This window comes from Saccopteryx leptura, chromosome 3 (assembly GCF_036850995.1).
Source record: "Saccopteryx leptura isolate mSacLep1 chromosome 3, mSacLep1_pri_phased_curated, whole genome shotgun sequence".
Lineage (NCBI taxonomy): Eukaryota > Metazoa > Chordata > Mammalia > Chiroptera > Emballonuridae > Saccopteryx > Saccopteryx leptura.
Genome location: NC_089505.1, coordinates 338,735,523 through 338,760,245, shown reverse-complemented (window position 1 = coordinate 338,760,245; position 24,723 = coordinate 338,735,523). Strand labels below are relative to the sequence as shown.

The following is a 24,723-nucleotide window of genomic DNA, read 5'->3' as shown; positions in this document are numbered from 1 at the left end:
GAGTCAGTCAGAGAAGCAAGAAATGACGTGCATGTTGAGCCATCTTGCCCCGTGGAAAGGTGTGAGAATTTTAGAATACATTGACTAGATAATCCTCACAAGAACCTTAGGATGTAGACACTGAAGCTCAGAAGACTCAAGTTGCTTGCCCAGATGAGATTTGAACCAAGTGCCTTCCCACTCATGTTAGGGCGGGGAGACAGAAACATTTCTATCTAGGAACATCAAATAAAAGGCTGATTATAGTCATCTGCTCACGACCTTAACCACATCAGGTGTGTGAACTCAAGTCAGACTGGTTTAGTGGCAAGTTATTTCTGGCAAGGTGGTCAGACTAATAAAATGCAGCCTTGACATTCATGCAGCAAGTTAAAACTATAGTGCAGAAGTATTTTTGAATGAGTATTTTTAAATTCAGTGAATCACTGTCACCTAAAAAAAAAAAGTGAGTTGTCATTTAAAAAAATGAAATGACACATTTTCCTTGAATGTTGTGGGCTGTAATTGGAAAGGCCCTCGTGTGTATTTCCTGTGATATTTTCAAACTACGTTTGGATTAATGAGCCAACTTGATAGAAATTTGAGCTCTAGAGACATCATCATCACGACTGCAACCATGCAGGCGACTGGCAGCTTCCTTGGCTGTAGGAGGAGTCTCTAATCCTAGGCAGTCTGCAAAGGAAAATAAGTGAGGATAGGTTGGAGCCTTACTATAGAAAAAACAGATTACATGCATCCACTTTACATATGGAAAGTCAGTCCATTGAGTATTGAACTTATAATGAGTTTTACAGTAAGATATACTTAGTCTTAAAAATAATAGAAAATGCAATAAAAAGTGCTCATTTTTGCTGAATTTCAAACTAATTAAAGCCATGAATTTCAGGAATTTTTAGAACTGAGAGCTTCTGGTTTCAGAGAACATCGCCTATTGGCAAAGAGTGGTACTGCAGATTTACTCTCTCAAATGCTGGGTCTGCAGGAAGAGGAATAGGCAGCCACAGATGCAGAGCCAGAGAGATAACAAAGCAGGTGCTCAGAGAATGGGGCCCTGAAAGGCTAGGAGGAGATGCATTCTATCTCCTCCTGCCATTCCCCTCATTAGTAGAATGTGCATTTTGGAACAGAAAACCAGAGCTCTACTGGAACAAATTGCAAATTTGTGAATTGCAACTGTTACTAAAATCTGCCCCTGGTTAGACATCCTGACCCATTTAGATAGATGTTGGATTCAATGAGCCAGTTGTCTCTATGCAGGTAAATTTCTTGCTATCATTAATCTGAAATGAAAGGGGGTACATTACAATTTGGTTTTATTTTAGCAGTGCTACAGCTAGTAACATCGGGAAAATAACTTTTCAAATAAAATATAGCTTTTCTCCCTGGGAGCTGGGACAGAAGTAAAGCAAGAAGATGAATAGGAAGATTCCATGACCAAACAGTCTGGACATTAGTCTTATTGTTCAAGAAGCCATTTCTGATGCTGAAGAAATTGTATTTTTTTAGAGTGACAAAAATATAATTTGCCCAGCTGACTTAGTTTCCATTTATATTTTGTAACACCCCAGAGCTACTCTTTAAAAAAAGAGAGAAGAAGCCAGAACGTAATCCTAATAACACTAGCATGGAAAGGTACTTCTAAGTACCTTTAAAAGCCATCTCTTCTCCCTGCCTTTTCTTCCCTCTGCCCTTTGAAGGAGGATACGTTTTTTAAATGTATTTTTCAGAGCACCCTCCTGTGGATTTTATTTCATTTAGTTTAATTGGCTTGCTATGACACAGAGGGAACACGAACCAGGAAATGAGACCACGTGTGATGGTAGCAGTAAACTAGGTGGTCCTGCTGACGCTGAATTGCAAAGTGCACGGCACGGTTGTTTTATTCTGCTGCTCAAGGCTTCACTGAACTTGGCATTGGCGGGACACTTACCCATTCACACCACACTGAGCCCCAAAGAGGTACAGACAAGAGCGTTGAAGACAGCATTTGGCACCTGTATGGTAACCCCAGAGCAAAGGTCCAAAAGAGTTATAAATGTATTCTCAGGGGTGTTTTAAAGTAGCGCTGGTTTGAAACTCTCTTGGCCATCACTCTTGCATAGACATTTTACGATGCAGGCATTCTGAATTTGTCTCACTTGACTTCCCCATCCTGTATGGTGTCAGGATTGTTAGATTTCCTCATCTGACTCTGGGCCACCACCCCTATGTTTTTTGTTTTTCTTTGCATCACTACCATGGCTCAGTACATTGATTGGATTCTTATATAGTTTTTAAAATATCTTTTCTTCCAACTCCCCTTGAGCTTCTGTTTTTATCCATTTGCTTACAAATAGATTTAATTAGCTCCGAAAACTACTCCCAGAATTTTCCAGTTTCTTTCCTTCTGTTTGCTACAGACACATGCTTCATGCTGGTGAGAGCGAGACCAATGGGAACTTCAGAGTGGCATGCATTTTCTTGCAAATAACGGTAGAGAACAGACACCAAAGTTTTAAAGAGGAAAGTTGTCTTGTGTCACCACTTCAGAGATTGAGGGAGCTGTCCGTGATGGTTACAGTGTGTGTGTGTGTGTGTGTGTGAGTGTGTACACACACTCACACACACACTCACACATACATACACACCACAGTGACAGATGACCTATTGAAATAATTTCAGAGCTGTTCTCTGGTTGCTACGACAACCAATGCTCTCTTGGCTTTCATCTGGCCATGTGACAGGGACTTTGACGTCAGCTGGAGGCAGAGTCTGTGGCTGAGTCCACACAGTCACAGGCCTGTGAGAATCTGGTGGATGCTGCCGCCGCCTCCGCTGCTGCTGCTGCTGCTGCTGCTGCTCCGGACGCTGCCGCCACAGCCGCCGCTGCTGCCGCCCAGGGGCTGCGGAGCATGGACTGTTAGATCTTGCCCTTCTTCCGTGTGAGGTAATTAGTTGCCTTTATACACAGATCGCTAGATATTTTATAGATCGTTGTGGTTTTCCCCTCTCTCTTGCCTCCCACAAGTTTGTCTTCCTGAGCAATTATTGTTGTACCAGGGGGGAAATGTGAAGCAGCTTCTAGTTGCTAATTTTGTGCAGAGTCTCTGGGATTTGGTTGAATTCAGATTAATGTTCTGTGAAGTAAGTTAAAATGTAATCGCTTTTCTTGCTCAATACTTGCTAGCAAGGCATTATTTGGAGATACGGATTTTGCAGCTTGAGCCAAATATTCCCCATTGAATTCTAGGAATCCTCCTGTTAGCATTGCTTTGGGTTTAAAGACTCCAGCATAGCCTTGCAATAGGTTGCTAACTTGGCTTTTTTTTTTTTTTACTATTGCTCCCCTATTCTGAATCATCCTAGAATAGTTTGGATTTGGTTTCTATCATGTTTGCAGCCTTCACTATTAGCAACACTAGGCACCGCGGGAAGAACATTATACTTTAAAACAAAAGTTGGGGTTTTCATGTAAATAGGGCATCCTGAAAATACCGGGCAGAGCTGTCAACAGCTTCCTGTTTAGGAAAATAATCTGGACTATGCCAAGGAAGCTGGGGTGGAGCGTCTTACAGTCTTACATGTGTGCGTGCGGTTGCTTTTTGGTTGTTAGTGCAAAGTGTACATTTTCAGTATCTTCCTCTGAAAAACCATCTGTGAAGAGAATAACATTAGATTGTCTTCACTAACAAGTCATATAAGCTATTTTTAGATTTAAAAATTGATAGCATTCCTTTAGAAGGAAACAGTACCCTAAAACTAAATTATCATTGGGGGATCTAGTGTTTTAATTCAACCACAGATATAAATAGTCACTCAAAATTTGCTCCAGATCCTGATTGAATAATTTGATGACTGATTGATAAGGCCTTTCATTTCTTTATTTCTATAACACTATAAAATGCAAATTGGTTTTATTTGTCTTATTGTAGTTAATTTTTTTCCCCAAGTTTAGAATTTTGACTTTTCTATCATTATATATAAGTTGGATCATTTTGTCACCTATAATTCATAGAAAATCTCTGGTATTCAAGTTAATCAAACCTAGATGTATAACCAGCTTTCTAAATCTTACAAATTTGGCAGGGGAAAAAAAAATCAAATTGAAGAGCAGCACATGTAATATACCTACTAGTTAGATGATTGGAAAATAATGGTTTAACCATGTAGATGAAAAAATATATTTTACAGGAAGTGAATTATACCTCAATTGACAGCAAGAACATATTGTTCTTATTTTTGATGTTCTTTATTAATTTCTGAATTCTGATCTCATTTATTTTACTCTGGAGATGAGCATTTTGAACAGTGTTTAGCTTCCGAGATAAGTGAATAATTGTGAGTGCATCAATAATTTCTCAATGGCTTTCAATGACGGAATATTCATCTAACCTGCTGGCATTAGATTTGTCTATTTTTGGTCAGAATCGCCATAGAGGATTTTCCAAAAAGTCTAATATGCTTATACTCAAGGTGTATCTACTGAGACTTCATCTCGTCATTTATTTTATAATTATAACTCAGAGGTCATATTCTTAATACCCATACAAATATGTTAATTGATTTGCAACATTTCAAATGAGCATGAATAGAACCAGTGGCACTATTATTTAAAAGCACTGTCTTTGATGGAGTACTTGGATGTTATTTTTTTTTACTCAAAATAAGGTATTATCATTATATTTTCCAACTAGCTTTCTTAATGCTTTTTCTGTGATGTTTTAAATTAAGGTTATAAAATGAATGTATTCAATGCCCTTATAAAATAAGCTGGATTTCAGCAGTATAAAACAGAAGAGAACAATTTAGTGTTGATGGCAAAATGGCAATGATAAACTTTATCGTTAGAAGAAAACATCCTGTGCCTTGATAGCAGAGATGGTTTAGAATCTACAGGTCTTTTCTTATGGCAAATGGAGGGGGAAATGACTCTCGTCAGAATCACCTATTTACAACAATGAGACTGTGTTGGTTTGAAGGTCAAGTTCGTTTCAGCTTCAAAAGATATTAGCAAGGAATGATTTACTCTAGAAACCTGGCTGTTGCAGTATTAAATGTTTTGTGTATAGTTGCATGAATTTTTAACCTTTTTGGTGCCATAGACCTCTTTGGCGGCCTGGTAAAGCCTATAGACTCTTCTCAGAATGTTGTTTTTTAAATGCATAAGATAAAGTATGCAAGATTACAAAGAAAACCGTTTTTATTGAAATACATTAACCAATTTTTCAAAAATTGTGGTAAGTGCTTTGTTAATAATTCCTTATTAAATGATACAAACTAGCAGCAGGTATATACCTACCATAATTTGGTACAGTGATGAAGGTAAAAGATATTTCAAGATATCTAAAATGACTATAATGTGATATGAGAATATCAACCATTTTTCTTGGCAACAAAATCACAGGTACTGTGGTTTGTGGACTACATTTTAATAAAAAGAAATACTCAGTTTCAGTGTGAGGTTAGTGAAACTAAAGACACAGATTTTTTTCAATCCAAGTTCCTGCTCCCCCTGAATTCTATCTACCCTTGAGTTTAACGGTATGTGAACCAGGGATACCAAAATGTTACAGGCCAACATTAATCAGAATGCACACCACTGTTCTCAATTCAGTTCCACCACATCTGATTTTATTCTTGGATCGTGTGAATTCCCCAGAATTTTCTAATGGAAAGGGATGAGATATTCATATAGCTACCAACCTGTCATTTTCTTTTATTTCCCTCCTTGAAATCCATAAGGAGTCTTCTGTGACTTGGGCTGAGCAACCCTCACCTGGTTAGATAGGGGTTAAGAGAAGAAATTCATAGTGTTAATGCAAGTTATGCAAGTTAAAACCATGGACCATAGAAGCAAGACGATAGCTATTTACAAAGGGACCTTTATCCACTCAGAGAAAATAAGCAAGTAGTACTTAGATGAAGAATGCACGATGTTATATGAGATCATAGTTGAGGGAATACTCTAGAAGGCACTTTGTATACAGCATTTAAAAGTGCATTAAAGAACTTATGTAACTTCCAAGTTGAGTGTAAAACACATGTGAGAACTGATAAATAAAAATGTTAATGCCAGTAAGTCAGGATAGAGCCTGCAGGTTTATCTGCCAGAAGTCCCCAGGACAAAACACATTTAAACTGAAGTGGGGAATGGAGACACTTTTCAAGGAATTTGAATTCAGAATCTTACTCTGGACTTAATTGGATATTTAAGAACAATACAGGAGGTATTAATATTATTGTTTAGTGGGATGCATGTAAGTAATCGTCTCATTCTCCATGCCACACTGAATTTGCAGAAGAGAAGGCCGAATTTTTCTCTTCAACTAAACAGGTAACTTTGCAGCTGGTTGACTGACATCTCATAGCATTGTCTTTCTAGCCTGCGTTCAGAGTGTCCAAAGCCATCCTTTCTCAGCGTGAGAGAATTGGAGCTGTGACGTTTTGTACAAGCTGTTATTTAGAGTCAATCCAAATCCCTAACATTTGAAATGGAAGCTTAGAGATTTTTCTTCATGTGTTCTCTGGGAAATTACGTAAAAGGATTTTCTCAAACCTTTCTTATTCTTCGGACTAGGAAAGAACACCTGCTTTGGGGACTTTGATGAGGAAACTTGGAAAAAGTCTAAAATCTCTGACCCTAGGCTGTACTGTTTGCCTCTTTGATGGCAGGTGTTTGAAAGTTTAAGTTCAGAAAAGAATGTGCCATTATTTTTCATCAAATCAACTGTTATTTAAGTGGTATCCTGTGGTGGAAATCCAACTAGAATTAGCATTCCAAAATATGGCATTTTTTTTTACGGTTTCCAGAAGCGATGCCATAAAACTTAGTGCTCATTAAGACTCTGATATACAAATTATATGGTAAATATTTAAATTCAGTGGAGCCACATTCTCCAAACTAAAGACAGTGTGTTCTTTTTTCTCTCTGCAGTGAACTTTAGTTATTTGGACATCTATCTATAAATGCCTTTAATTAGAGACACAGTATCCTTTTAAAATTTAGTTTACACTAATGTAAAACACAGTATACTCAGCTAACATTAAACTTCTATATTTGACTTGCGAGAAAAAAATCTCTAATCTGAAAACTATTCCAGCTGCTGCTTGCCCTAATGGAAGGGTTGTCCGTATTTTCTGAATTCTGTCCCAATGACTGCAGGAAAACCAGAAGCAGCATATTGCTTTTATGAAAGATGAGTTTTTTAAAGGATGATTCTATATTTTCTTTAATGAATCTAAACCTTATCCATTAGAGGTAAATGTCAAGAAGAGTGTTAGAATACTTGGCTGTCTGCTCAGCTGACTCCCACAGACTTTTGTGTGATTCATACATCTAAAAGCACGACCAATTTTGTGACGACCATATTTACAACATCTTGGGAGATAAAAATAATAGCATCGTACAAGTTATCCCATCCTACGCCTTCCACATCTTACCATGGATCAGGTGCAGCGTGAGGTAACATCACTCAATCTGCAAGCATTTAATTGGTACTGCACTCAAAGTCTTAGAATAGACATTTTGGGTTCTTCCCTCATGGGATCCTTGAGTGGCCTATGCCAGTGTTTTTAATTGCTTGCCTGTGGACTGGTGCCAGACCTCCAGAAATTTTGGGCCGGTTTGTGTGTGAGTTAACCACACTGATGTTGTATGAAGATTACAGACCCAATTATCTTAGTAGAATTCACTTCTGCTCAGGGTGATTGCCACTTATCAGCCTGTTTTATTGATGAAAATACTATTGAGGCTGTCTTAGATATCTTTGGAACTTGTAGGCTCCTTTGAATAACATTTTGCACCATGCAAAGCATTTACAAACCATGTGCAATAGATAAAAAGCATTCGGACAAACTTATGTAGCAGTCAATGCATCGTACATATGGGGTTTGGAAATCAAACACCAGCTTGTGCTGCGTTGTACTGCCTAGTACGGTAAGATAAAACTTTATCCATTGCATGTATCCATTTCCAGCCAGAGAGTCACTGGTTCTCAAATATAAAAAGGTTAAAAACCACTGGCCTATGCCACTGGCATAAAAAGCCCAAGATACTCTCTCGACTTCTGACTTTCGTTTGCCTGGACTTCAATTTGAGCATTTAAGTCTTGCCCCAGCTAGGTAGATCAGTTGGTTAGAGCATCATCCTTATATGCCAAGGTTGCAGGTTCAATTCCTGGTTAGAGCACATACAAGAATCAATCAACAAATGTATAAAAAAAGTGGGACAACAAATTGATGTTTTTCCCTCTCTCTCTCTCTTTCTCTCTTTCCCCCTCTCCCTCTCTCTAAAATCAATCAATAAAAATAAAGTATTAGCACCTATTGCTTAAAAAAAAGCCAGTCAGTCTTCCATATGTTCAACAAGTTTTGAGTACCTACTGTGTGCCAGGCCTTGGAGTAGACACCAGGAGTACTTTGGTGAACAAGACAGACACAGTCCCCACCATCATGGAACTTACAGGCAAGCTGTGTCGGGAACCTGCCCAGAGACCTATGTGTATCAACAGCCAAGGCCAGGCTTTCCCTTTCGGCTGTGCTGGCCAGTGTGATCAAAAGAAGTATGAAGTACGACTGCCCAAGCTGGAAGAGGTATACCCCTGGTGTTATGATAACAACTAACACGTAGTCTTACAAGCTCTTCTCAAAATAACATTTTTCCCTCACAACATCTATTTTTGTAAATGAGGAAACTGAAGCACAGAGAGCTTAAACAAATTACCCAGAGTCACATGGTATATAACGGGGCTCTAAGTGTTTGGTCCTCGACTGCTGATAATATAATTCATTTGTTATATTGCCTTTTAAGATGGACTAGATTGTATTTTTCCTAGAAGTAATGTTATATCTTGTGACAGATTGTATGCTACAAAAATGGCCATATAATTATATCTACTTCCACATGCTCTTCTAGAATCTTGACACTCTCTCCATCAAAAGGTGGAGTCTATTGTCCTCCCCCCGAACCCTCATGAGCTGTGATTGGTCCAACAGATAGACATAGTGGAAACAATGCTAGGTGACTTCCAAGGCTGGATCATAGAAAGAAGACAATTTCTTTTTTCTTTCAGCTATTTTTTGTTTCTCTTACACATGACACTTGCTCTTGGAAATCAGCTGCCATATTGTGAGGAAGCTCAGACCATGTAGAGCGGCCGTCTGTTGGTGTTGAATCCAACACTTCTAGTTAAAGTCTTAGCCAACAGCCAGCATCAACTGCCAGGCATGTGAGTGGGCATTGCTTCAGAGGAGGCCCAGCCATTAGATCCCCTTACTCCCCCCCCCCCATGCTGAATAGACCAGAGATAAGCCATCTCTGCCCAGCCTGCCCTAAATTGCAAATTCATGACAAAATAAAAATTGTTTGTTGTTGTCCATAAGTTTTGGAGTTATTTCTTAAGCAACCAAAACAACTAGAACATATAACTAGAGGTAATTAGAGATGACTGAAATACTTGTATAGAGGAATAAACTTCAGGTATATATAGATCAAAGAAGTTTTTATGATTTGACATAAATAACTTCTAAAGGAAAATATATTTCAGCTACCAATCAAATTATAAACAACCTATAGGTACACATCTGTTTATAAATTTGGAATAGTGTCTTACATACCAATGCTGTTGCTGGTTCCAGGAGATTGCGCTACATTGAAACTGGCCTGTAGATTTTAGTAAAATCTCCCTTGTTGCCTCCTGCTGGCCGGAACCCTCTCTGCAGGACAGTCCAGTGTGGATGGCAGTACTGTGCCATTTCCCTTGGTCACTGCTTAGTCTTCCTTATGTTCCTTTGTTTTCCTTTCTCACATCTACTCTGTCTAACTGCTGCCTCGTTTTCTATTGTTAGATTCTGCAGTCTCCTTGATGTTTTCTTTTGTCCCATTTTCAATGTTTCTAACCCTTTTCTGTCTGTCTCTCTCTAATTATTTATAGTAAATCTAGGGAATTCCTCTTGGTCAGGTAAGATTTAGCTCATTCAGCAAAGTCTTTTTCCTATTGACAAAGCTGCCAAAATGGCAGCTGTCCAACTGGCTTGTGGTTCCAAATATTGGTCAAACTTGGCACTTGGAAGACTCCGAAATGTTGTCCTTGGGCCCTCACTCAAAGAGGTCTCTCTTCTGCTGCAGAGAATTCAATACCCCTGACTTTCTTCTCACTTACTTAAATGTCACCCCCTCCTCATGTCACCCCTTTCCACCTTCCCTTAGAAGGTTAATTGGTTTGTTTGCTCATTCATATATTCTTTCAATGTTTATTAACTCCATATAGTGAGCCCTGGAATTAAGCATCTATGAAAAGATTTCTTTCACATCCAAGGACTGGTAAGGTTCCTCCAGTTGCCTCTTATTGGCTTACCCTGGACACCAGACAGATGTGTTCCAATCATCCAAACCTTTTAATGGCCAGCACATGACCCTCCTCCTCCAAGATGTTCCAGCTAAGTAGGATGCTACAAGGCTAATATAAGTCCAGCCAGTCTGGAAAAGGTTACGGTCTAGCTGGGGAGGCTGGACAACATATGCAGCTGGGGTCCACAGCTATGTCTTCTCTGTTGGTTGCAATCTCTCCTGGTGCCTAGTGCTATACTGGACATAGAGGACCTACTGATTCAATCTCTGGTAAGTGATTTATAAATAGATTAACTACAGAAAGATATGTGGCCTTGAGACTACTGTAGAGAAGTGAGTGATGAAGAACATTTGACATGACTTACAGAAAGAAATAAAAGAATTGTCCACGAGTAAGAAACAAGTATATCCTGGCAACAGAAATAAGGCACCCTATCTGGGCTCAAGAAACTGGATGGGGCCTGGCCTGTAGTGAAATAGCAGAGCACTAACCTGGAATGCTGAGGTTGCTGGTTTGAAACTCTGGGCTTGCCAGGTCAAGGCACATGCAACAAGCAACCAATGAACAACTAAAGTGAAGCAACTACTTCTCATTTCCCAACCATCCTCTCTCTGTATCAATAAATATATATATACATATTTTGTATTTTTCTGAAGTGAGAAGTGGGGAGGCAGAGAGACAGACTCCCACATATGCCCAACTGAGATCCACTCGGCATGCCCACCAGGCCATCTGTTCCATTGCAACTGGAGCCCCATTCTAGCACCTGAGGTGTAGGCCATAGAGCTGTCCTCAGCTCCCGGGCCAACTTTGCTCCAATGGAGCCTTGGCTGCGGGAGGGGAAGAAAGAGACAGAGAGGAAGGAGAGGGGGAAGGGTTGTGAAGCAGATGGGTGCTTCTCCTGTGTGTCCTGGCCAGGAATCAAACCTGGAACTTCCACAAGCCGGGCCAATGCTCTACTGCTGAGCAAACTGGCCAGGGCAATAATTTTTTTTTTTTTAAAGAAGAAATTGAATGGGAAAACAAAAACTTACAGTTCCCAAGGTGGGTCAATGGAGAATCTAGAATTGGTCAATATAAGATAAACTGGACTTGTCTGATGGACAACAGGAAGCTTGTAAAAGGTAGGGAGCAAGTGAGCAATGCATATATCAAACAATGGTATAATACTTTAATTACTCTGTTTCCTTTTGCTTTAAACAACTTATTTTTAAAATCCAAATATTTGTTAAGTGTTTCCTTTTCCTCCAGTTTTCTCATAGAAAGTTCTAACTTTAAATTAAAAAAATATAAATTCTTTTATGCCCCAAATTCTTTGTGATGGGCCCTTTTCATTGTAGCTGAGTGATATCTACAGGCAGAACTGTATAATTTCATAGTTTTAAACATATAATATAATGTGTTATTCAGTAAAAATGTCATTCATCTAAAACCCAAACCAATCAGAAAAAATCAAGCCTTTATAACATTTTTTTCTTTTAATTTTTTGTAAATTATAAATTCTATTTTTAATCTATTAATTTTTTTTGGAGAGAGAGGAAGGAAGAGAGAGAGAAAGAAAGATCAATTTGTTGTTCCACTTATTTATGCATTCATTGGTCGATTCTTGGATGTGCCCTTACTGGGGAACAGACCCTCAACCTTGGCGTAGTGGGACAATGTTCTAACCAATAAGCAACCCAGCCAGAGCTTCATTACATTTTCTATAGAACTATCCTATAATGATTATATAATAGTAACTGATATTCATACTGAAACCACTGGGATATTTGTACCATTATTCTAACAAACCTTTTGTTTAAGTCATCAGTGGAAGATTATGTTCAGTGAAGTTTTAATTGTAAGTATATTTCATTATACCTGAGGTCTTTGAAAACTGATGATCACTATACTTGTTTGACAACTATCAGAGTGTTTTAATCAGCACCCCATTCTTAAGAAAAATATTGTGAATTGTACATGCAAACAGTGTCTTAATATATATGTGCAGTATAAAGAATAATAGAAAATCTATGCCTATGTATCTAACAAAAATACAGTTTGTTAATCATTCTAGTAGAGGTCTAAGGTCACACATTAACATCAGTGATAACTTCAACACAGCAGCATACAGGTTAGTACTGTCCCTGGGCTCCAACACCTCACAGGAATTGAATGTGTGCTATATTGTTTTTAAGTTTTCAATCGCGTGAAAACTGTAAACCAGTTGAGTAGAGAGTCAGTTATGTCAGTCTCTGGTGGAGGGTAAAAGGTGTGCTTTACGCTTCTAGAACATCACTCAGCACTACTGATGACAACTGTGTATGTTTGGAAACGAATTTCTGTTTCTGGAGCCATCACCCATCTTGATGCTCTTGTTGCCTCCCAGCCATTTAGGGCTGAGTGGATCCCCCGGTGAGTTCTGAGATCTGCTACAAGGCCAACTGCAGGGGCTGTTAGAGGAAACCATTCACTCTCTTGGCGGTTTTCTTAATAGCTTGAACAGAGACTTAAAAAAATGTTACTTATAGTTTTCATGAGATTATTTTTCTGGTATATCTAGAAGATATTTTCACAAAATAGAAGCCATTTAAGAAAGATATAACCTCTGGTCCAAATTCCACTTTGTAAAAACACCTGGCACTAAAATCTGCTATGCTCACCTCCAAAAATATTGGCGCATTCCAACTTTAAATCTGAATTCATTGCTCTTCTAAAAAAAAAACTCTTCCTCTACTAGCCCTCAAAATGGCTGAGGGATTAGTGCTGTGAACTGGCTGATGGGCCCGAAACTGTTCCATCAGCACCCTCACTAGGAGAGTTACTTTACTAAAGTCACATAGTGTCTTGTAAAAGGCACAAAACTCTATAATTTTATAGGTTGACAAAATCTACTGATTTTGCGATACTGTATAAAAGGAAAACGTCTTCCTGAAATCATGCTCAATCATGTTTAGATTTAAGAAACAGGGACTTTTTTTATTGTGGTAAAATATGCATAACATCAAATTAACTCTTTTAAGCATTTTGAAGCATACAATTTAGTGGCATTAGGTACATTGACATCGTTGTGCAGCCATGGCTACTGTGAAGCCAGTAGGGCCAGTAGCCAGGGCCACCATCACAATCACCTGGCCCATGCAGGTTCACATTGGATTCGGACAGTAGGTAAAGAAACAATGGAGCCAAAAACTGATGGGCCATCATCTTTAATCCTAGCTTGCACCTGGCGGGCAAGTAAAAACACACACTGGGCTCCAAAACCCACTCTTTCAGTGTTCACAAAGCTACTGACTTATCCGAGTTTCCTAGAATCGAAGGTTTCTAGCTCAACAGATTTATTGACCTCTGTTCCCCATCTCCTTCCTTCTCCCTGCACAAACTCTACACAAACTGGCTTCTCACTCAACACTCCGCCATCTTGGCTGCTTCTCCTGGTCTCCTCCATGTGGCCTCTCTCTGCTCTCCTCTCTGCTCTCTCCGCTAATGTTAATCTCAGGAACCAAGAGAGCAAGCTTCCGTCTGCCCCCATTTTATAGTGTAGAAATCAAAACCTTTAATCCAATATACAAAATAGGGAAGTCTCTAACACAAAGTCACTTATCTGAGGCATGATGGGATTTCACCACTCCACATCAAAAAGGGTGGAAAAGGCTTAGTGCTAAAACCAAGCTCCAGGCTACAAGCATCCTGCCTGCCCACAGCCCACCCCCAACACACATTAATATCACCTGGGCGACAGGCTTCCATGTGGGCAGCGCCATCTTTAACAAAGTGAGCATAATATATTTTATCTGCTACCATACATACATCTACAAAACTTCTTCACCTTTACAAACTGGACTCCTGTATCCATTTAACACTAACTCCCCACTCTCCCCCCAACCTCAGGTTCTGGTAAGCATCATTATACTTTCTTAAAACAGGGCCATTTCAAGGAAATTTAAAATAAAGCTACCTTTCCTCTTTCTCTTGTATAAGCTCTTTAATTAATAATGCCCCTGTTAAAAAGTCCCAAGATAACTGGAAGTTTTTAGGTTTACACGAGTGGGCAGAGTTTATGAAAAGTTTCATGATAGAGAGATTTCAGACATACAACCGAGATGATGGGTTGAAACCTGCTTAAACCATATTCAATATAGTTTTTAGATAATCACTCAGCTCATCACCTAGCTTTTCAAAAAAAAAAAAAAAAATTCCACCGCACCTGAGAAATTCTGGCCCTAGTAATGTAGTCAAATAATCTTATGTTAGTCTTCTATTAATACTAACTTTAAGTAACTTAAATATTACAATCAATATATGTTTATGATAGAACATTTGGGAAATACAAAAGAATATAAAGAAGAAAATAAACATTATTCTTAATGTTCTACTGGCTAAAATAACCACTATTAATATTTTTAAATTAAGCAGCATTACATTTTATTTTACTTTACTTCAACAAAAGAAAAGGAACTCTGAAATTAAACTGAGAATTTGAACTTCAAATAAATTTCTTTAAAGCAGGAATTACTGGTTTCTAACAAAATTGAATTACCAATTAAAAATTGAAAATAAATCAGACATTAAGAAATTGGGGATCAACATTTTTTAAAAAGAACTAAATGTTTCTTAATGGTGTATATTTTCAGTTAGTAAAGTTAAGTTAATTATCTCCTAAAGATCAGAAAAAAAGCATAGATAATAAAACGAAAAATACCTTTGGGACAATGCTCTTAACCAACTGAGCTAACTGGCCAAGGCCACAGGTGCTTTCTGCAGAGGCCTAGTGCTCACAGAGAGTTTAGAGGACTCGCCATATTTACTTATTTATTTTTATATAATTTTTGCAGAGAGAGAGAGAAGGAGGGAGAGATAGGACGGGAGAGAGATGAGAAGCATCAACTCATAGTTGCAGCACTTTATTTGTTCAATGATTGCTTGTCATTCATGTCTTGACTCAAGCCAGTGACCTTGGGCTCAAGCCAGCAACCTTTGGCTTCAAGCCAGCAACCTTTGGCCTCAGGCCAGCAATCCTGGGGTCATATCTATGATCTCACACTCAAGCCAGCGACCCCATCCCCGCATTCAAGCTAGTGAGCCTGTGCTCAAGTTGGATGAGCTTGTGCTCAATCCAATGACCTAGGGATTCCCAAACTGGGTCCTCAGCATCCCAAGTCATTGCTCTATCCACTGTGCCACCACTAGTCAGGCCTTCACCATGTTTATTGACCTTGATCATAGATATTTACCTTTACTTGCTTCAGACACCAGTGTTTTTTTTATATTCCGTTGTGTTGAAATATACTATATTTTAGTTTGCTTCATATTTATGCCATGATTGCCCTTTATGTATATAGTTAACTTTCTAGGGTTTCTAATAATCTTTCTCTCCTCTAATTTACTTGTAGAAACTTAAAACTTCAGTGCATATTTGGCATGTCACTGTTTACTTCTCGATTCTTTAGACTTGTTTGGAGGTTCTAGCAGGGGAGCACAGCTACTCATATACCCTTGACCAAAGAATGGTCCTCTCCTCTATTGGGGAAGGTCGTCCTCTTCGACTGAGCACACAGCTTTGGGAGGGAGCACATGGAGAGGTGAGGGTGGAAGGGGACACCCGCCTAGCCAGCCAGATCAGTCAAATCAACCTTGGCGATCAATGGGGTGACAGATGTCGCAGCCAGATCACCCTCACATCCAAATCTCGATTCTTAAGTATCCAGTTTGCTTATGATAACACTTTGCTTGTTGAAGATGTTCTAATTCAGACTAAATATAGGCTGTTCCTCAAGGATTTCTTTCCTCACAACTAGATTATTTCTATTGTTTCCAGATCTACCTGTTTCTTGGATTCATTTTCAGTTTTTCTAGGGTATATTTTTTTACTTGTTTTTCAAAATGACAGAAGAAAGGCTAAATCTTGGTAGATCATCATTTTGTTCTCATAATTGAAAAATAGATTCAATATCACTTTCTATCATGATTTTACAGGCTTTATTCCATTGTCTTTGAACAATCTGAAAAACAGATATGAAGTCTGCTGCCATTTTGATTTTGATTCCCTTATAAGTAGCTTTTTCCCACCGCTGTAAGCTTTTAAAATTTTCTCTTTGTACTTGAAGAGCCTAAATTTCACAAGGGAGTAACCAGACATATCTTTATTTTTTTGTTTTTATTTTATTTTTTTATGACTTCAGGCATTTTAATCTAAAGACTCAAGATTTATTCAACTCAGGAAACTGTCCTATTATTTCTTTAAGATGTTCTTTTCTATCTTCTTTGTTTCTCTTCCAATAACGGTTACAAGTGAAGGAATATTGCATGTCTTTTAGGTCTAAGGAATATTAGATCTCTTGGATCTCTTTTCTATGTTCTTAACTTTCCCTCATATTTTCCCTTTTTCCTTTTATATACATTCAGAGAGTTTCTTCAAATTTGTATTCCAGATCTCAAATTTATTTATTTATTTCATGTCATTTCAATGTCTTTCTACTGAAGATCTTTTAATTTTTTTCTTTAATTTTTATAAAATACTTTGCTTGTTTTCTTATAGCCCCTTTTTCATAACAGCATGCTATTGTTTGAATGCAATATTTTCTCAAATCTCCCTAAAAACAATAATAGTACTTTTAAAAAATGGTTATATTCTAAGTCCTGTTCAATTCTATTTCCTTTGACATCTGTTCTGTTCTTCTAGATCCTTCTTTTTTATGTTCTCAGTTTTTCTTAAATAACTGGTGACTTTGTCCCAGTCATATTTGTAAATGAGGGGCTGGGTTGATTTGACTAGTGGAGGTTGTTGGTGGGATTTCATTGGCTGTGTATTTGGGAATGTTTTCTGGCATGCTCCTCGTGAATGACAGGGCTGGACATTGGGCTCATGAGAGGCACATTTGAAAGTAAGAAGCAGACAAGCAAGCCTATGACTGCCCAAACTGCCAAAGTCAGGAAGACTTTATTTTGGGGGGTGAGTTACACCAGTGTTCAGCCCTTTGTGCAGAGCTTGGAGTGGGTGGAAAGAGTTGGGAAGAAAGCATTTTTCAGGACCCTCTTGTTAATTACCCTGACTGCTCTTTCTCCTTGTGACTTCGGATGTAAATTCTTCGAGGTTCTGTTGGCGAGAATGGCTCTCACCTCTTCATCAGCTCTCTTTGAAATATGTTTTATGTGATGGTTTTTATTGGCTCAATCCAACTGTATCTGTTAGCCATTTTCTAGAAATTTTTGTCTACTGATGATAACTTTTTCCAATTTCCCTATTTTAGATTATTCCTTTTCACACATATTTTCTGCTACTTAGGTAGAATTTTTAGAGGTAATCTGAATAAACTTGGATTCTTAGTCTTCCTTCTTCAAGTGGAGTTGTATTAATATTTGGAAAGGTTGTCCCCATGTGTCACTGCATGATTGGCATGAGGCCATGGCACCTGTCTTATTCCCCATGTGAGGCCATCTCTTTTTTCTGCATGGCCCAGACAGCACTCCCAACCTTGTATAGCAATATGATTAATGTGGGTCATTTATACAAAGAGAGCAAAGTGAAAGAAGATGGGTCACATGAGCCAATTCCATCATCAGAAACAAAATATCTGCCTCCGACAGGTACTGCCTCATCCTCACGCACCACCTCCTCTAGAAAGCCTTCCTAACTTCTCTAGTACAATACAATTTCTCTAGTACTTCTCCTGTACAATACAAACTCCAATGATAATGCTATCCACAGAGTTCTGTAATTTCCTGTATGTCCTCTCTACTAAACTTGAAGCTCTCCAAAGGTAAACGAAGTACCTTGTTCAATGTCTGCATTCTTGGTGCACTCCACAGGGACTGGCATGTACTAAGCGCCTAATTCAGGCTGAATAAGTGAGTAACTGAATGAATGAATGAACAAGGGGATGAACAAGTTAGATGTTGACCTTGGAAACAAGTGTGTTGTCCTTCCTTGCTGAAAATGAGACCACCAATTTCCTTGTTAGTCAGGAGAAGCTTTTGGGGAAGGGTGTTTCAGACAGAAGGAATAATATCAGCAAAAGTTCAAAAACAAACAGAGGCATAGCTTTTGGGGGGGATTGGTGGAAGTTGTTTCTAGAGGGCTGTAGAGTATTGGTTCATTCAGATACAATCTTCAATTTGTACTGTGTGCAAAGTGCCAGTCTGATTATGGGTTCTTTGGTCTTTGCCATGGAACATCTTTGTTCAGTGAGTGCAGATCTAATAAGAGCTGTTGTATTTTTTTTTAATTTTTTCTTTATTTTTTATTTATTCATTTTAGACAGGAGAGGGAGAGACAGAGAGAGAGGAGAGACAGAGAGAGAGAAGGGGGGAGGAGCTGGAATCATCAACTCTCATATGTGCCTTGACCAGGCAAGCCCAGGGTTTCGAACCGGCAACCTCAGCATTTCCAGGTCGACGCTTTATCCACTGCGCCACCACAGGTCAGGCCAGAGCTGTTGTATTTTAACAGAAATGATGGCGCCTCCATTCTATAGGTGTCACTGAAGGCTCCTTCATGGTTTATATAATCATAACTTAAAACTGACACCAGTATTCTTTGCAAGTTATATTAAAGGGTCTGCTTGCACTTGTATTAAGTATCATTGCTTATATTGAGCTCTTGCTTCACAGGTACAGTACAAAACCATGTACAGCTTAGACTGGAGCCTTCTAGTCCTCCTCGGGCTCCTGTAGCCTGCTGGAAATTGGATAGGCACCAGCCCCTCTGTGGCAGCCTGCCGCTCAGCTCACATGACTGCCGGCAAAACCTCCTTGCCAAATGCCTCTGACTCCAGTTACCACCTGAAAGTCTTCCCCAGAGGTCTGAATGCCTTGCCTCCTATTTTTTTGGTAACTTAATAAAAAATACAAAAAACCCCCACTATTATCAGAAGAAAGTAAGACTTTGATTTCTGGTTAATTAAAATGAGTCTTTAATTTCAAGATGTGGCAGGTGCTTAATAAGTATTTGTCAGACGGGTGAAAAAATGAAACATTCAAGGAGCGATCGGTTTTGCCTTTCCGGGAACTGCAGTTCAGGAGCCCAGTTGCTAGAGTTCAGGGGCCCGCTGAGGGCAGGGATCCGCTTTTCATCACGGGCCGTTTACCCTGGCTGTTCCAGCCATCCGCAGTCCCATCGCGGACTCCACACATTATCTCTTGCCTTTGGAGATTATTCGTGTCAGGGTTTAGTATGTCACTAAAGACATCTCAGTAGGGTTTTTTTTATCTGTCTGTAAGACAGGACTGTCTGGGGTATATGCCATTCCCTGTGGGTTTGCTCGTCACCTGCCGCTGCAGAGTCTCTGAACTCAAAGGCACGTCCGTCACACCCCCAACTTCTCAGCATCGAACTGAGGTTGCTTTGAGAGTGAGATTGTGTGGCCCCTCAGCATGCACGCCAGATGTGGGACAGTACAGAGCAAGGCATTCCCCGGTGTATGAATCAGGAGCTGACCTGACAACCATCAGTGAAATGCCAGGTCATACCAGTCATAAAACAAGGTCTGGAACGCTAGCAGTATTAAGTGACTAGCAAAAGGGACACATTTTTGGCAGCCCGTATTGTAGTCAGGGCTGGGGACATGAGAGAAATGACTTCACAAAGGTGACACAGGAAGAGAAGCTACAGTCCTCTTATTATTCAAAGTCCAGCTAAATCTGAGCTGCTGGGTCAGGGGAGAGGAGAACCCACCCAAAAAGGCCCCTAAGGCCCTTGGTTAGAATCTTCCCCAGAGCCAGAGAGGAGAGGTGCCAGGCCTACATGCCGAACCCCATCCACGGAGGTCAGAGCAGAGCAGCGCGGTTCAAAGTACAGGCTCCTGAGATGAATTCAGAACTTTGGAAGCCGAATCAAATTCGGATATCAGTGCTGGGGCTGGGACCTGCCTCATCATAAAACTTCCAAGGTGATTCTTAATTCACACCAACTAATCCTCAAGAGCCATCTGTACCTCTTAACCTTCTTACTCTGCACGGATCTCCTGCGATGGGCAGATTTCCCAGCACCAGGGATTCCAGCCAAGCCCGTGGCTGGTCAGCAAGCACAGAACAGGAGGAGGCGAGTTCTGCGCCTCACCTTTCACAGAGGACTCTCCTGTACAGGCTTTAAGCCTCGAAGGCAAGTCCCGCTTTTAGGGGTCAGTAAGTTACAAAGTTATGATAGGCCTCCTCGAGCCAACATGACCACCTAGCACCTCTAAAAACTCCGGGTGTGGATATATGCCATTGGTCATAAAGAGATCAAATGCAAATAGGAAGTCATCAGCCAGGTCATTCCAACAACTGAAAAACCACTCCAGGCTTCCTGTTTGTGAGGAACGACCTAAGACTGGGGCTAATTCACAAAGCACACTAGAACCTACAGTTCCCCTTAATGGGTTGTCAAATTTTGCAAACAGAAAAACAAGATATGCAGTTAAATTTGAATTTCAGAGAAACATGGATTTTTTTTTAATTTTTATTTTTTTTATTTTTAGTGTGTGTCTTGGGAAGTATTTGGGACATATGCTAAAACATTGTTGATAGTTTATATGAAATTCAAATTTAACTGGGCTTCCTCTATTTCATCTGGCTGTCCTACCCCTAGTCCTATTTATGGACAGTTTCCAATAGATCCAGGCTGTCAAATTTGGATATCTGGTCACCATAAATTGACAAGAGTAGAGGGCACAAGGCATGCCTTATTATTGTCATCTTTTTTAGAAAGTTTAGTGCCACACTCAGCTTATAATAGATACGTTGGGAGTGAGTGTGAAATGGTTCTAATTAAAGGAGGCTAACCCTGGTGCTGTCCACATGGGATTCGAAGAAGAGAGAACTGGCTAGCAGAACTGACACACCACGGAGAGACCTCCTCATGTCCATAGCAGTGAGTCCTCCACCCTGACTCGGTGCCCAGGGTCTCTGTCACATGTGACAGGAGGGGGTGACAGCAGGGGCTGAAAATTGTACCTTGCAACCTAAGTATGTCTCTTTCTCTTAGAGTTCTTTTTAGCTTCATGGTGGCAACCCTCACTTCAAATATCGAGTTACTGCCCTGGCCGGTTGGCTCAGCGGTAGAGCGTCGGCCTGGCGTGCGGGGGACCCGGGTTCGATTCCCGGCCAGGGCACATAGGAGAAGCGCCCATTTGCTTCTCCACCCCCCCCCTCCTTCCTCTCTGTCTCTCTCTTCCCCTCCCGCAGCTAAGGCTCCATTGGAGCAAGGATGGCCCGGGCGCTGGGGATGGCTTCTTGGCCTCTGCCCCAGGCGCTGGAGTGGCTCTGGTTGCGGCAGAGCGACGCCCCAGAGGGGCAGAGCATCGCCCCCTGGTGGGCAGAGCGTCGCCCCTGGTGGGCGTGCCGGGTGGATCCCGGTCGGGCGCATGCGGGAGTCTGACTGTCTCTCCCCGTTTCCGGCTTCAGAAAAATTTAAAAAAAAAAAAAAAATCGAGTTACTGTAAGGACTTTGTAAATCAAATCGCATTTTCCCACTGGTTAATGTGATCATTTCAGACTTAAATCTCTATTTTGGATTGATTGTTTTCTTCTCAAGGGTAGTAAGTTAATGAACTATGCACAAGGGAAGTGTCTATCTCAAGGAGGCTTGTAAAATGAAAGAACACTTTGGTTATTTTTTTCATTGCGCGTCCCCCCCCCTTTCTTTTAAGTCAGGGCGCACCTGTTTCCAGGAAATAGTTTGTTAATAAGATGACATTAGCTCTGTGGGAGTGTGCCAAAGAATCTTCAAGATGCTGTTTTTTTATTCTTTTGATTTATTTTCCCAAATTACTATCCAGAGGAAAGATATTAATGGGAAGAAAGAATAGCAGCTATTTATTGGCAGTTAGTGAACCTATGCTGTCTGCTTTATCACATTCTACTCTGTTCATTATTGATAATGATTGGGGCTTTCATGACAATATTTCAGAGTCAAACCACTCCAATCCCCTTGCCTGTTGTGGAAGCATTTTAACTTTGCTAAGTAGTACCCCGTGACCATCTGGATTAGTCATTTCCCTTTACACACCTTTGAGGTCAGTTATATTAATCCCACATTACTGGCTGAGAAAACCAAGCCCCAAAGAAGCTGACTGTGGCCCAGGAGTGTGTGGTAATCAGAGTCAGGTCCAGGACTATTAAACCTCTTTCCTCCTCTGAGTACTTCACGTTGGGCACAATTTACGAGTCTCCTTGGAATGTACAAAGACCAAAATTTAGAAAAGGTGGTTTCATTTGGACAGCTAGCCTTATGTGTAGGAAATGAGATTCATCTCTAGTCTCATGTAAAAATTGCCTACAGCACTTTAATAGCATACCAATGGTGGGGTCCCTTTCCCAGGCATTCTGAGTCATTGAGTTTGGGGTACAGTAGGGCCATGGGTTTTTGTTTAATAATAATAATAATAATAATAATACTTCCATGATACTCACATGCAGGAAGGGTTGAAAATGCAGGCCCAGACAAAATAGTCCAGGGTTCATGGGTTGCCGAAGCTCCAAATAGTCTCCCTGACAGGTCTTCACCATCCTACCATTAGAACCTCTGCATATGGAGTCAGTGAGACATACTCATTTAGCCTGGTTAAAGCATTTTGTGACCAGAAAGGAAACATTAGCACAGAGTGGTTTACCAGATGACCCCAGCAGAAATGCATCAGAAATGCATCACTCTGATGAAAGGACAGGGAGAGAAGAACAAATCGAACAAACCAGATGTGTTAACCAGATGGGTGAAGGGGAGGGTGGTGGGAACCGGGGCTGCCCCAGGATCATGACCATGTAGAAGTGCCAGGCTCCTGGGCAGGGGTTTCAGAAAGTGAAGAGGTAAGGGAGGGGGGACTCATGGGAGGCTTATTGGTTCAGAGCAGCTTTTACTCTGAGGTCAGACAGGCGTTATCATTTAAGCTTTGTGACCTCGGGCAAGTTACTACTTATATGATCAGTTTTCTAATTTGGAAAACAGGTAAAAATGGCAACAGCCTCCCCTTTTGTTGGGACCTGAAACAAGATAACTTGTGATATAATATATCAGTGTACTCTGGCCTTTCTAGAGTCACTGGATCACTGGTAAGTTCTCTTGATTAAAATGGGAATGAACCCTTAGTTACCTCCACGGTAACTAATTCTCATAAGGTAATAGACATTGGATAGAAGGTGGTCAGCCATATGTTGACGTGGAAGCAAGAGTGGGTGAAACCTTACAAGGGAGTCCCTTGACCTCAGAGTTGTAAGATAAAGCTATGGGACCCAGGGTCAGGTTATGTGACTTTGGACCAAGAGATGAGAACAGGCACCAGGAAGCCAAATGAGATTGTGACAAGACTTGGATCAAAAAGCACAGAGAGCTACCAAAGTCAGAGGTTATAAAACCACGTCCCAAGAAAATCCAGGGCCCAGAAACCAGAGATTGTAGATTACAGGGAAAATGTATAAAAAATAATAATTACAATACCATTGGCTCATGGTTATAATGCCAGCTCCAGATGTGATTTTTTTAAGGTAGTTTTAGTCTCGAATGCCTGGCATGTTCAACTGTTTGGAGCTCCTGATTGGAGAAATGAATAATACAAGAGAACCAACTGATGTTCCTTGGCTATTCCAAAGCAGTCTAGCAGAAACCAGGAAAGGTGCTCAAGGCTGAAGGAAGTGGTTTCAGGAACAGCCTTTCGGAGCTCACTGTTTGGAACAAGCAGGGCTGCTTTCTTCTCTGCCTCCTTTGAGAATGGCTTACGCCTAGGAGGTCCCAGACGTCAGTATATTAGTAGACATTCTGACAAGTGTGCATGCTGCTAGGAAAATACACTTTCTAAATCAGAGCCCTCTGACTCTGCCCTAACTAAGACTTTGTGGGACCCACGGAAGGCTGGTTCTATGGGATGTTCCATGGCAGACATATTTGTTTGCTGGATGAGTGCAGTTTAATGTGTTTCTCTGTTGGAGGACTTTTTAGTGCTTTTAATTTTCTTGTGAATGTCTAAAAGGAGGATATGGTGATACGTGCTTTCCAAACTAATTCGTCCATGGAACCCTTTCATTCTTGGAAAGAATCCCCAACTCCTATAGCTCATTTGTCATCTTAAGCTCTGAAGCTTTTGCCTCAAGGCCCCTTTCTTATTTCTCAGGGGTGTGTAGAACCCTATGAGTGCCATGACCTCATTCTTAGGTCCCTACTGCTGAGGTACAGTCATGGATGAGGCTGTAAACTATATGAAGATAGGACCATGCCTATCTTGTTCTCTTTCTCAGTGGCTCATAGTTGGGATTCAAATAGTACCTGTTTGTAGAATGATTATTCATTCAATGAATGAATGAATGAAATAATCTAGTTCATGTCAAACACCAGTTGCTGCCATAGATAGTGCCTTGGGTATGAACTACCCAACTGACCCACCCTTTTTGGAGAAAGTGTTTCCTGGATTTATTTTGTATAGGATTAAGAATTGGAAATGTCTATTAT

At 40.2% G+C, this 24,723-nt stretch overlaps 1 protein-coding gene across 5 annotated transcripts in view; it reads left to right on the top strand.

Moving 5' to 3' along the window:
* Positions 1-24,723, top strand: part of NCALD (neurocalcin delta) — a 453,474-nt gene that overhangs the window by 348,992 nt on the left and 79,759 nt on the right. The window contains exon 1 of one of the 5 annotated variants that reach the window (XM_066379264.1): positions 2,773-2,926. The exons of the other annotated variants lie outside the window; for them this stretch is intronic. The gene's annotated coding sequence lies outside the window, so the exon portion shown is untranslated. Of the gene's footprint in view, positions 1-2,772; positions 2,927-24,723 lie in introns of those variants that run through there. 5 annotated transcript variants of the gene reach the window in all.